This window comes from Pezoporus occidentalis, unplaced genomic scaffold (genome assembly GCF_034315485.1).
Source record: "Pezoporus occidentalis ecotype Australia unplaced genomic scaffold, CSIRO_AGI_Poc_V1 ctg38, whole genome shotgun sequence".
Lineage (NCBI taxonomy): Eukaryota > Metazoa > Chordata > Aves > Psittaciformes > Psittacidae > Pezoporus > Pezoporus occidentalis.
In genome coordinates this window covers 2,464,882-2,477,711 of record NW_026915702.1, presented here as the reverse complement: position 1 = coordinate 2,477,711, position 12,830 = coordinate 2,464,882, and positions in this window count along the sequence as shown.

Here is a 12,830-nt window from a genome sequence, read left to right as displayed (position 1 = left end):
TGACATGAAACTCATTCAGCCACCATGGCTTTAAGTAAATGCAATTTTAATAGATTCTAACAGAGTGAGTGAGGATTTAGCACATAGGATTATGTAGGGTCATGGAGTCTGAATATTAAAAGTGCTACAAGGTATCAACTCCCAGCTACCACCTATTAACTGGGGGTTACTAGGACTGATTGGTCTGGTTTTGTTCCTGCCTCTGAGACCTACAACAATCTCTGGAATTTCATTTCTTGAGGAATGCAAAAGTGGACTTATGAAAACTTGTATGTAAAATGAAAACTCACCTTCAGAGAACATTGCGGGGTTTGTGTCACTTTTTCTGCTTCTTGAATCTTTGCCTTCACAGCAGATTGAGATTTTATCCCTTTAGTTGGAGCAGTTATAACAGGCTACAGAGATGTTGCACCTATCTGACAAGTGCACCATGATGTGCTTAGTTCTTCCCACGAGATGAAGCAGTGGAGCTCAATCTCTTGACACTGTGCACCTCTACCCAAAGAAAATGATGTTTCCTGCAGGTGCAGTGGTTGACGTTCATCTTGCATAGGTAGTCCACTGTGACATGTATCTCACACCTAATCAACTGAACTAAAATTGCATATTTTGAATGTCTCCAAACTGAGGAATCTTTTATACAGTTCAATAAATTTGGACAGGTGCCAAGAATGATACAATCTACCAGCAGACTAGTTATCATGAGCAGAAATCTCCCCTACAACTTGACATGCAAAAAATGAGTATGAAGTGCTCTTATGAAATTTGAAGTGATGAAGTCAGCAAGATTGGTACCAAAGGAAGGAAAGGAAATGAGACCGAAGGTCTCCTCCTCTGCCTCACAGCTTCCAGGTCAGTGTTTATCTAAACTCTAGATTAAAGATCCAGTTCAGGCCTGATAAAGCATCTCTGAAGTCAACAAAAAAAATCAGATCTTAGACCAGCTGTTTGGAAGCAGAAGAATGCTAGAAGCATAAGCAGCATAAAACCACTGCAATATCTGAAGATCAAAAACTCTGGTGGACAGGAGCCTTCTGGCATTTTTGCTCTGCCTCACACTGGAACAAATATGCTGTTTTAACAGTAGCTGTGTACTGAACAAGTATCTGAACAAGTTTAGCTCTTCCTGGGTTGAAGAAAAGCTAAGAGAGCTCATCCCCAAACCTATTTTCACCAGTCAGCTGCACATTCCACATGATATTTGTCTGCTGGGTGTTTGAGAGTATCGTACCAGCATTCGTTTTCAGTCTCTATGCTGGTGTTATTTACAGAAGTGAATCTCAATCAAGCTGCAATCTGAGTCAGGAAAACCCAGAGGCAAAAAAAAACAAAACCAAACAAATAGGGAGCAAAGGCTTACAGAAAAGAAGAAAGTATGAGTTAAAACAACTAGCTGTTGCAATTAAAGGACAGAGAAAAAAGGGGGTGGGAAGACCTATATTTTGGGATGACATTTCAGTATTTCATTATGCCTCCTCATTACAGTTTGATTTCTTTTCATATATACATCAAAGTAAATAAACAGGTCATTTCTTCTCTTTAGGGTTTTGCTTGGTTCAACATTTTTGGTAAAAGAAACATAATATAATAGAACCACTTAAACCAGCTGGTAGTTTTATACCTGATAATATGACAGGAGGGAGAGTGACTTGCCACCATGGCTCAGGTCTGTCAAGAACAAGCTAACACACTAGATAAATGTATTCTGTTCAGTATTTTATATTGACTGTGCTTGTTAAGGTATGAGCGATACAGATACGAAGTTTATCAAAAGGCACATTCCATGTGACAATATGAGAACAAATCCCTATAGAAGGAAGGAGAAAAGAAAAGAGAGTTTTATCCCTTCCTAAATCACAAAGGTATTGATAAAGCAGTCAAGTGCAACAGTATGTGATCTAAGTAAAAGAAACCTTAGACTCTAAGAAAAAAAAAATTAAAATTTTATATATTTTTTTAAGAAACATCGTAAGTCTCTGTCATGGTTAATGAGGAAATTGAGAGCTTTTAGAGAAGAAAGGATGAATCTTTCTCGTCCTCCTAGAAAGCTTCAGAAATGAGAGTCTGTGAGAGCTAATATTGTGCAAAAAAAGTTGAACCCTGATGAAGTCTTTTCAGTAAACAAATTATCTCCAGAAGCTTTAGTGAGGCACATGGTATGTATAAGTACTGAAACACTGGCAACCACCTAGTCATGAAACGAGAGCAAATCAGCTTGAAAGGGGAAAAAGAAAGTCAGAAAAACATTATGATTTGAAGTTAGTATAAGATTAAAGTAATTTAAGCATACCTTTTCTTGCAGTCCTTCATATCTATCATTTCCACCTTTGTCTTTTTGTAACAGTATTATCTGTTTTGACTGTAATGAGAAAATTATTGCAGTCACACTTTCCTTTAGACCGGTTGAAATTAGTGTGAATTAAATGGCTGGATAAAAATAAAGCATTCTCTTGCAAAGTTGTGAGAAATCTATGAATGGGGGCATTGAGGCACTAGCAAGTGAACCAACTTCCATCACATCCTTCAGATTATGTAGAGTGATGACTGCATTCACTTCCCATCCTTCATTTCAGCTGCTTGGGCCAGATGGGAAGCTCAAGGTAAAGGTATCTTCCAGTGCTGATACTGCTTAGGAAAAGTGTCTGGCATGAAATGAGATATTAGGCTGTATACTTAAGCCTCAGCAATCCACAGGCAATTTGATTGTTTCTTCAGTAAATAGGTAACTGTTGATTCTTCCCTCCTGTTTTGGGGAGGTTTTTTTCTTGTTTGTTTAAATGCGTTTACTACCATAATATCCAATGGAGACCTGGGACTGCACAATGACTGAGAAAAGAAAGTATGCTCTGTTTGCATAAACTCTAAGAAGGTTTTTTCAAATTTGTCTTTATTTAGCCTGCTTTCACCATTTTCTTTATTATGTTGTAAAAGCACCATAGGAACTGAACAGTTCTTTTGCTTAACAGAAATTAAAGTCATAGTACAGGAGTGTAATTTTAATATATGCCCTGGGAGTAAAAGTCCACCATGAAAGCTATAGCTAATTTAACAGAGCTTATAATATGCACTCATTTCTTAGCCGTGGGGACTTGACTTTCAACTGACTGAAGGTCAAACATACAGCAACTGCTACAGAATCCTTCAAGAACATGAGCCACATCACACATCTGCCACTTCTTGCTTAGAACAATTCAGCACAGTTAGGAGCTTCCTTCTAAAAAAAAAAGATGAAGATAAAGTAAACATGGCAAATGAATTACCCTTCTCACTCTGGAGAGGTCACATTTGAGGTTCACTGCTGATGCAAGATGGCGAAGCTTGCACCATTGCCCACCTGCTAGGAATTAAACAGAGAGCTACAGTCTCCAGTGCAATCAATGACTAGTCTTTAATGGGTCTAAATTCATCACTGGAAGCATTGACAAGCCCATAATCCATTCATTAACGTGTGTTAATATGTGTCCTGTGGAGCTGTCCTAACTTTAATATAAAAGACAAGGCATTCACATGTGTTATTTGGAGCAGGATGGAGCAGGGAACCCTTAGTGCCATGGAGAGAAAAACGATTGCAAAAATGATTTTATTGCACATCTCCCAGCAGGATGTTTAGAAAATAAAGATCCAACACATGCTGCAGCAATAAAGCAATTGCTTCTTGGCCAGATCCAGACAGTGCTATGCAATTGTTCCCTTGACTGATTTCAAATGGATAATCACTTTTTCTTGTGTGCATCAAGCAGGTGCTCACAGGTTCCAAGAGGTTACAGAGAAAAAGCTCTGATCTTCTGTACTTCTGTCTTAGTGAAAGCCAAGACCTGATGAAAGTAAACAGCCAGAAAGTGAAATGCTAAGACTCTCTCCTTGTTTCCTTTCAGCCTTACAAGTCGAGAAAATTGAGCCAGCTCTGTCCAAGGTTCACAAGTGTCTCATTCCACAAAAAATGTTGATGAAGACACCTAAAACCCTTCCACCACTATGTGTGGTCCCTTGATGGCAGCTTAGAAAGCAGACTGGAGACACAGCTGAATGCTAATGAAAATGACTGAAAGTATGAGGATCCTGAAAGAATCCTTCATAGCCATAGAGGCAGAAATTAAGTAAAATGACAGATGGGCATCAGGAGCCAGCTCAAATCCAACTGTCAGTTTTCTCTATATATGGGAAATTTATAAATTAGTTATTATGGTTTAATATTATGATTTGATTATGGTTTAATTAAACTGAGTATTTACTTGCATCAACAAGTAAAACATTAACATATATTATAGGTAATTAATAAAATTATAAAGAATCTGCATAAACATAGAGATTCATGCTGTTTGTCCGTATAATGGTGGCAGCTTTCCTGGCATTGTTTGTAGAAAGCCTGAAGGACTTGCTAAAATAAGTTTCACTACAGATTATGAAATATGAAGTTCAGTAAGGACTTACATGTGGTAATGGAACTCACAACATTTGGATCATTTTCATCATTGTTTGCCAGTTTTTAATATCAACTTCCAAAATAAAACATCACTTGTCATGACATTTTCCCTATTCTTTAATGAAATTAATTAGCAAACAATATTGAAAGAAATAGATTAAGAGGTTCTTGGAAACATTATGAAAGCCTTTATTTTTTGGAAAACAAAATGAATGGAATGGTGCCAGCTGAAAATGTCACTATTCTTTTAGTTTCTTACCTTATAACCAAACTTGAATTTATTCCAGGCTTTAGCCTCCTACTTTGTAGGGATAAAATTCCTGTTATAGACAGCAGAGTCTTGAAAACAATGTCCTATAACAATGACTAGCAAGTCTAGTGCCAATCACAGTACACCGCTATAGTACTTCACTTTGTATTGCAGCTCCTAATTGAACCTTAACAAGTTTAATTCTTGCTTTGCTTCCCCTCTTTTTGATACCTCTGTATCAAATTAACTGTAAAGAGTAGCTGTAGTGTAGACATCTTTCCAGCACCCACTGTGGTGAAGACAGATGCAGAGAAACCATTTATCTTCCTTGCAATTCTGTGCTTTTTGATTGGCTTCTCTGTACTCTGGAGGACCAGCAGAGCCACTGGTTAGCTCTGCAATATGTCTGATCTGTCAGGACAATTTAAAAGAAGATTTCTTTGTCTTTATGTCTTTAGTTGTCTTCTCAATCTTCTTTTGTATCTTACATTTCAACCCTCATTTGCTTGTGTTAGTATAATTTATGCTGCCTTTCTAGCATTTAAGCTGGGTAAGAAAACTCTCATTCTTGCCCACATAGTTTAGCTATCTTATCCTTTTGTGTTTCCTTTCCATACATTCATATATATTTGTTTTGTGATATGCAAGGATCCCATATGTTCTCTAATCAACTTCCAAGATGATTATTTTGATTTTTCATTTCCTGAATTTTTCCTTTGATTCCTTTTTAAAAATATACTCTTTTTGAACGTTGGTATCTTAAATGTGATTCTTTATTTCATGCCACCAGAGTACAAACCAGATTTCATTACTGTTATGGTCACCGTTTTTAACAAACCAAAGCAGCTTATAGTATACTAAACATAGTTTCGTATCTTGTGCAAGTTTAGGTTCAGTTTAGTTTTCTCCTTACATTTGGAGTGCACTGTTCAACTTAAACTATAGTCTGTAGTTCCAGACATGTTCTGTTCTTAATCTGCAATTAATCAAAACCTGTCTCATGCTCATAAGTGATAAATTTGGAGTATAAAGAGGACTTAAGTCCAGAAAAAGAATGAAGTGTAAGCCTCTAAACGTTATCTCCCCTGTTACCAAAAAGCACAGTAAGTGAGATAATGCCTTGGGCAGGTGTGGCCCAAATAATTTAAGGCTTTGATGACAAACTCAATACTCAAAAACAAATTCTTGGAGGAGCACACAAGTGATATGCTACATTGGATACTGTAGCTGCTGTATTGTTTCTGTAATCCTGACTCGGTATTATAATACAAATGACTGAAACTGAAAACAGCAAGCTGTTTCCTTTTCCAAAACAAATAATAGCCTACAAGTCTGTTTTAAAGGTAAGGTGAAAACTTCTATAATAAACCAAGTGTTAACATATTTAAAGAATCCAAACAGTAACCAAAAATATTTCTTTTTGTTTCTTAAGAGATACATCTAAGCAGCCTTGTGCAGTGCTATCAACTATATCACCACCACTGCTGGCGGTGAGGATCTTCTCACTCAGGGCACAAGCAGATGCACCATCACAGGAAGAAATACATTCAAAACACTGATGTCCACACTGAGTCCTTTTATTCTCAGGTTCACACATATACTTGTTGGGGTTTATATCTTCTTTCAGAAAACTATCAGAGAACAGGGATTTGAAATTATTTATACGAAGATACAGTCATTGGGCATGGTAGAAATGGAACATAAATGATATTGCTCTGATCACAAGTTTGCTTGTTTTTTCTTCTTTTTTAATTTAATTTAAACCCATAAATCTTTAAACTGAAAAAGTAATGATGTTTAACTACTCTACAATCTGTATTTACACCAGCAGAATATGTGTATAGAAACCCACCCACCAAATTCAAGAGGTACTTTGATTGTCTTTGTAATGCATAGAAGTGTTGTCTGAAGACAAGTCCATGATTATTAAGGTTTACTGGAAAAGTGTTTGATTGAATTTACGTGGTATGGTGTCAGTGAAAATTAATCTATTTAATTCTGCCCAAATATTTCTCAGCAAAATTGATGTCTAATGCCAATAATTCTCAGCATAAACTGTCTTGTTAATAATGTTGTCCTTCGGTGGTCTGGGACGATAGATTTGTTGCTATAAATCTTTATACATAGGCATGATTTATTTCCTTGACATTCTTTGAAGTTGTTTGCCTTCTCTGAGTATCAATGCATCAAGGGCAGAAAGCGGCTGAATGTCATTTTCCAAATCAAACTGTAAATGGTTGATCCTTATTAATAATAACCATGGAACTATTTTAATCTCCTCCAAGTACCATGACATAAAAAGTCAATGAAATAAAAAGGCTGAGCCAGCTCTTATACATGAAAAGCACTGTACTTTTGAGTCATACAGTTCCTGAGTAGTTTACATTACAATGGAAGATGACACCACAATAGGAGCAATTCTACAAAAAAAAAAAATTAAAAAAAAAAAAAGAAAAATCTCATCCTCAGAAGGGAAATTCACACTATGCATTATCTACCTACCAGCAAGAAATAATTCATTTCTGGGGGAATGGAGAGATTCAAGAATTCTGTGAAACTGAATTGGATATTACACTGAAATCTGAATGATTGTTTTTCTGAGGCACATCAGTTCATAGAATCATAGAATAGTTAGGGTTGGAAAGGACCTTAAGATCATCAAGTTCCAACCCCCTGCCATGGGCCAGGACACCTCAACACTAAACCATTGAAAAATATTTGATTTGTTTGTGCTGCAGTCTGAAATCTGACATAAATCCAGCAGGTGCACAGAAAATTCCTCTGGTATCCCATATTTACTTTTTGTCACTGTTGAAGTGAATTCATCTATACAGCTTAGAGGAAAGCTGCTTTCACAGCCAAGGTAATTTTCTAATCTTCCCATCACTGGTGCCAATTAGTGCTAATTGTGAAGGGGATTTTTAATGATATAGACATCTGTCCATTTAGAAATAGGCTAAGACCAACAAAAAATCCTACTGCTCAGCTTGCAGATGGGAACAATTTTCAGTCACTAATGACCGTCATGGAGTAGTGACTGAAGGTGAAATGCTGTATTTTCATTTTACAAATTTGAATTGTTTATTTCTTTGTATGGTCATCAGACCATTTAACTTTGAAAATTTCAAATTGTCAAACTATTTAGCTTGAGCATCTAACTAATATACTTAAGAATCCACTCATTAATATAAATCTTATTTTAAAGGAGAGGTAACTAAATAATTTTCCTGAAGACCATGAAAGAGCCATTAGTGCTGTTTTCAAACTGAATGTTAATCTTCAAATGTCCTTCCAAAGCCTTGCCTGTAGGATGATTTTCCTAGTTCAAAGCAACTAATTTAAACTGATTAAAAATTCATGAGAGCATTTTTTTAAATCAATATAAGAATACCTTGCAAGAATATGTCACCATCAATGACAAAGATTTGATAATGACAGTGAATATGGTTAGCATGTTCATTACTGTTAAAAATTAGTAACATAATAAATGCATCTGAAATTTACAGATACAAAAAATGGAAGTCTGAAGGATGTATGAAAAATGTCATACCTTAAAATAAATGTTTCTGTGATTTCATTTCAAATTGTTGTATTTCATGGGATTTTAAGAATTTATTTTTCCTCCAAGTAATAATGTATTTGTTTTTCCAGAATTTAAAATTTAGGCTGAAATCCTAGTAGGTCACTTTTTCTAACCTTGCTGAAACTAGCCTTGTGGCAAAATAACATTGCTTTTCTCTCTAACATAAACAGCATTATTGTAGCTGTTGCTAGGTTTGCTCCTAACAATTGAGCATTAAAAAAAAAAAAAACCACAAACCAACATATATATATTTAAACATTTGACATTAGAAAAAGGTTTTTTTTCCATTAAAATGCATTAAAGTAACCATTTTGAAAAGAAAGAAGACAAAATGTGAGTCAATGTGTTTAACAGGATGTACACCTTAACTGAAATTAATGGAAATGAAATGTGCGAACAAGTCTAGACTCTAGATGGAACTGTGAAGTAACACTGTTATTTCAGCCACTGTCCCACTTCTCACTTCTTTTCCCTGCTGCTCATCACCACTGCTGCCAAACTTGTGGGAGTGGCTGAAAGAGCTAGAGGAGGTGAGCTGCAAAATACGAAGCAGCACTCTTGCCCATCACTAGTATTTCCTTGCTAGTTAAAGTCCGTATACCTTTTCCTTCTCCCCCTCCCCACTACTTCCCCACTTTGGGACTACCATTTCTCAGTTTGAGATAAGACTGTGAAGGATGGAATGAGGGAAAGTAAGATAATAACTGAGGTGGCTCTCAAGGCAACATGCTGAACAACAGTTGGTGTGACCAGGTGGTCCTGTCTCCAAAGTAATATCTAGAGATGGTGTCCTGCTTGTCCTCCCCACAAATTCTGCTGTGATCTGGATGCAGATGTTCCTTGTAGATGTACTGACAGGGGAAAAAAAAAAAAATCATTTTGAGAATGTCTGCTGACAAGCTGTGAAATTTCAAAGTTATTTTTGTCATTGGTAAGTTTTAATTTTGTTCAGGTAACAAAATCTAGAGCAAGCATTAACCCTCAAAAAACCTATTAACTGTGAGACTGAGCTGGATTCTACCCTGGAGATACTGCTCTCTCCGTATTATGTAGAGTCTAAGAATCTTAGACAACATTTTGTCTGCTAAGACCTGATGAAATACACACATTATCACATTAGGTGATATGCTTAATATTACATAGGAAGCTTGTAACAGGACTGTGAATATTATCCAGATTTTAAGTCTAGAGCTCTAATTATAATATTAACCTACTCTCCACCTGCTGCTATCCTGCCATTAGTATCCACTGCTGATGCATGTGCATTCTCATGTGATTCAGACAGGAACAGATTAATAAATTACAATGCAGCCAATGATTCTGCAGTAGCTGGATACTGCTAAATCAGCAAAAATGTTACACTGAAGAATTTTGGTAGAAAGGTTTCATAACTTGTGAAGTGCAACCCTGACCATCTGGGAGAAATGATTTGATTGCCATTTAAAACTTATTATAGACCTTTATATTAAGGCCCTATAAAAAGACAACATTGTCTTTAATATAGCAGCAGATAAGGTTGCCCCAGCAGAGTTGCAGGCATATCATGAGACTTATGTGTTGCTTGTTGCTGGATTATATTTCAAAGTGCTTGAAGCATAAAACCAAGAAAGACAATTTATTGAAGGCCATCATTTAATTAAAGATTTATCCAATAATGCATTATTGAACTGCCTCATCAGATAGGATCTGTCCGAAGGATTATACTTAACTGTGTAATTTTTCATTGGATTTGGTTTTAAAGGCTGACCAAAAGCTGTGGAAATGAATGCAGGACTAGAAGAAGGCTGTCAACAACATACTCAGATGTTACCATGAAGCATCAGTCTTTAGTAGTATACAAGCATCAGTCAGTTGGTTTTATGACTATCCATTGCTATATTCTTAATTTGCTGATGGTTGCAGCAAGAAACTCCAACATTTTAATAAAATTTTAAAAAGATATTTAACAGCACTATCTAAATCTCTCTAACAAGGAGAGATTTTTTTTATTTTAAGTAGCTGAGTATCTGTAACTCATGTCCTTTTGAAAATAGGCTAAAATAGAGGAAAGCAATACAAAAGCTTAATCATTTTTATAACTTACCTGAAAGGAAAACAGAACAAACCTCAAAAAATTAGTTTATCATAGTATATTTTAGATACAGTAAAAATAATAAACAACAGTATGATAGTATGGCAAAGAAACCAAGAGTGAACATAGAATCAATGAGCCATACAACGTAACTAACCATTTAATCTTCTTTATTAAAAGAATTTCACAGTGTGCCCCTGAGGTAAATGATAGAAATTCAGTTGTTGGATAGTAAGCAGTTAAGTATCTGCCAGTATATAAAACATATAAAAATAATGATTTTAAAACCTGCAAGCAAAATACAATATTTCAGAAATTATTGCAATGTCATTGTCCTTTGACAGATTTCCAGGACAATAATTCAGAGCCTTACAGAAATCAGAAATAAAAAAAAAAAAAAATTGCACGTTTCTCTTCCTTTCTGTTTTAAGAAGAGTAAGAAGGCTGCAGGAATATCTGAAATACTTTGTTTGCTCTCCATACTCGGATACTCGGCTCGCTGATTATGAAACAATGCAGATGGACGCATCATGCTAACCCATTCTGAAGAAATGTGGAGTAGAAACGCATTTGGGGTGTCTGTCTCAGATATGACATCCCTCAGATGCTCTCTTGGGTACAGTACTTAACATGGCACCTCTCCTACAGCTTCATTCAACTCATAGTTTAAAGCCAAGTCTCAAAAATGTGAGTGTACAAAATATGTTGACTTCAGTGTGTTTGAACAATTGAAATTGAAACTTTATCAAAACCTAGGGATGCTTCTTACCATGGGAGATGAAATTACAGTTTGCCAAGGGCATGAAACAGGACAAAGAAAAGCCAAAACAATAATGTGGCTCTTCTGTAACAAATTCTGCTTTTGACCTTAAGATAAGTTTGTCATTGACAAAAGAGGGTGAACACATGTGATTAGGTTGATAGCATCAGCAGAACAATATGCAAACGCTTTTGTCCTTCTGGGATCTAGAGTAACAAAAACAAGTTTTGTACCCTGAAGCTTTTCATCATTAGGAAACAGCCTGTTTGCCCTTGTACAGTGTATGCACTCATTTACTTAGTTAAAGTTTATTTGTTTTCTCCTCTATTCTTGAAAACTCACGTCTGTAAGAGTATATGAGATTACAGATTTCTGTCACATTAGGGAATTTCGTTTTGTTTATCTTACTGGGACAATAATCAAACCTCCTTCCAAGCACAGTGAAAATATATGAATATTATTCAATGAGAAAGTCATTCTTCCCAGTATTGTATTAATTTTCCATTTGCCTAAAATTATTCTTTCAGGATTCCTCAGTACCTAAACTTCTGATCTCTGGTGTTCTAAAATTCCATTCTGAATATTGCTTAGGGTTTACAGACACTCTCTGGGACTAAGAGGTCCACAAAAGCTTCTAAGTGATTCCAGATTAGAACCTCAGATGAAATGTAAAAGCGCACACATTTTTGGTGGAATTTGTATTGAAATTCCATCATTGTAAATGAAGTCATAGTCATAATTTGAAGTTGTATCGATACCTGAAAAATACCTGAGTCCAAATTTATGTTAATGTTGTTAAGTACGTTAGAAATGCTCTGAAAACATCTTGCTTTGAGGTATATCTGGTTTTAAAAGTAGATATTTTGGTTGATGACTTACAAAATATGGATTTCCTAGGGTACATACCCCATATTGTACTTAGTTTGACCCAGACCCATATTTTAAATTCTAGTTCAAACACACAATTACATAAGGCCTCCTTGCCCTGGCTAAGTACAGAGATACCTTTTTAAGTTTGTCTCAGCAAAAAACAAAGATTTGGAGAGGTCCCTTTTCTTTTTCCTGTACCTGTGTTTTGCTGAAGGCAACACTGTCAGTTAATGATGTGAAATGGTTACATGTGACAGGCTGAATGTCAGTGTCAAAGCGTGGAGCCTGACCTGGACTTGCAAAGGATGGCTCATTACAAGTACACTTAGCCAGCCTTTCAATCTTCAGTATTGCTTGGCTCAATTCACAGTTCAAACCAGAGTAAGTAAATACCCCTCTACCAGTCTCCCCTGAGTCATTTTACGGAGCTGAAGTGTTAAACTGTGCATTTGGGCAGCTCTGTTTTGAGTTTGTTCAGTATTTGTTTAACCTGTACTGCCAGAAACACTATAAATCCATCTTGCTCAATTTCATATGTCCTTTTTCATTTATTAAGCCTTCTAAAGGTCAATAAAGACATACTCCTCCCTGAAAGGATCGCCCTTTCTTACACCACACATCCAGGATGGGAGATGAGATGAGATGAGATATGGGAACAGCAAAAGCCATCAGGAAATCCAGCTTGAAAGAAAAGCCAAGACTAACACACCTGCTAAAGTACATGTTCTGGTTATTTTTCAGTAGCACATGCACTGAAAATACAAAAAAACATGTTTCACATCATCCTTGTTATCTAGGTGGACATGTCACAATAACACTGCATTGCAGGAAATGATAGTTAAGACAATTAAACTGACAGGAAATCAGTTAAAC